The following is a 2,291-nucleotide window of genomic DNA, read 5'->3' as shown; positions in this document are numbered from 1 at the left end:
TTTGTCTAGCAATATATATCTTACTATGGTAGAATAAATTGTAGTTGTCTGCAAAGAAACTGTCAATTAGTCCCAGCAATACCCAGCACTTCTTAATTTGCTTTTCCACCTGAGCTTTACCTTAACACTATTCATGACAAACATTAAAATTGTATTTGGAGAGGCACCTTCATAGCATTCTGACTCTTTAGTGTCTCAGTCATACTTGAACATCCCACCCACCCATCTTTCAGGAAATGCATTGCTATGAAATATAGTGGAAAATAAATGTCTCAGATTTAATCCATGCAGGTGCTTCTTGTTAAGCAGTTGTGTTCAGCTGCATTTGGGACTTGCTGGTATTCTTCAATTTCATATTTTAAACACTGAAATGCTGAGTCTTAATATTGGTCAGTGAAAGGTAACAAATGATTCTGGAGGAACTGCATCTTGCTGAAATTTTGTCTAGGGTTGTGTAATCACTGCTGTTAATATGTGGTATGAGCACCTAGGAGGCTTAAGGTTACAGATATTCAGAAATAAAGAAAATAAAAAGAGGCAATTTATTATCTCTTACTCTTATCTCAGATGTTTAACAAGACTGAAATGACCTTTACAAATTTAGTGCTATATAAATAGGAGTGATCTTCACAGTTGTATACAGCTTGAACTCCCTTAAAAATAATTACTATGCAACTTGAATATTCTAACCACTAGGCCCAGAAAACAGTCTTGAAGGCACATGATGCAGGTCTACTGCTGAAGGTCTGGGCCTCAGTACTGCATGAGTGTGTGACTACCTAAGAACCAAGTACAAACCATTTTCTGCAGCAAGAATAGGACATGAGCCAATTAAAAAGCAAGTTGACAGTCAAATGTATTCTGATTTCCTTTTTTAGTATGGACTCATGACACACGTGTGTGTGTGTGTGTGTGTGTGTGTGTAACTCCAGAAATCCTTATGCAACACAGACAGTAGCAATGGGCCTTTAAATATGTTTTCATGTACCATTAGTCCAATGTCTAAAGAACATTCTATTTTAAGCTTAGGATAAGTTTGCACAAAAGCATCTATTTACTGTATTTCAGTCACAATTTTCAAACACTTGTAGTTCCCAAGTGGCTCAAATAAGTAAGTAAGTAAGTAAATAAGGAGAGAGGAACCCTTGACATCAGGCTTACAAACTGAAAAAACAACAGACTGGGAAAACATCGAGGAAGGAGATCAAGTTATTCAAGGTCAGAACAAAGTGGTGAGGTTTAAGAGGGTGTTTATATCCCGTTCAGGCCAGGCTGATCTTCCCTTGCTAGTGATCATGCTTGATAAGCAAGTGGTGGTTTTTGTCCCTTTGACTGATGGATGGGGCCAGAGTGTTCTTTCTCCTTGCATTTGCAGTCTTGGGGTAACAGTCAGCTGGAGCTGAGTGTTCTTTCAGGCAGCAAGAAGAGAAGTGAGAGTTCCCTGCAGCTAACTCCTCCTCTCGATGGTGCCAGGTTGGTGTCATCATTCCTCACCTTTTCCTTCATGCTACCTGTAGAGGCAATGGGGTTCAGCCTACCCTCTCTGTTCTGCTGATGGAAGCCTTGACTCATCACCTCAGGGATAACATTGGATGGAACCCCATGGTGCTGAAGAAAGCAAGCCAAGGAGAAAGTAGAACTGGGGCTCTGCTCTACCAGAAGGGAAAAGGCAATGTTTGTTCTGGAGGGCAAGATAGGAGGCGGTAGATGCAGACATGAGAGACTGATAGGAAGTCAGTCATTTGTTTTGTTGTACCATTTAACCTAGCAGCCCAAAGCAGGCAATGGGGGCGAAGAATCGAGTCAAAATGATGAGCAGGGGTTTCCCAATCATTTGCCCTAAGCTTCAGTTCTAAGCAAAAACCGTCCACAAAGTTATCATGCTGTAAGAGGCAGAGAGCTCACCTTTTAGGTTTCATATGTAATATACACTTGCGTGTAATGCTAACTCTGCCCATGTGCTGCTTTATTAAGGCTGTCACTAGATTAAATAAGTGCTGGTTGATTAAACTTGCATAAGCATGAAATTAATAGTTTCTGGATCAGGCTACTGAGGAGGGCTTACTAATTTCAGTGGGACTTTACAACCAAGCAATGCTGCAGAATTGCAGCTTATATGGAAATACTTCATGTGCTGATTGTCCTTTTTCCTCGCCAAGCCAACTCCTCAATACAGAGCAGCAATGCCTCCAAGCACATATGGGATACCTTTTGAACATCTGTCCCTGTTCTGCTGCCCAAGAACAAAGGATGGCAGGTACCAACCTTGAAATGTGGAGAAAGAAGTAACT

The sequence above is a fragment of the Podarcis cretensis genome (assembly GCF_951804945.1).
Source record: "Podarcis cretensis genome assembly, chromosome: 6".
In the NCBI taxonomy this organism is placed as follows: domain Eukaryota; kingdom Metazoa; phylum Chordata; class Lepidosauria; order Squamata; family Lacertidae; genus Podarcis; species Podarcis cretensis.
The sequence above is the reverse complement of the archived record's forward strand: the minus strand, read 5'-3'. Positions refer to the sequence as shown.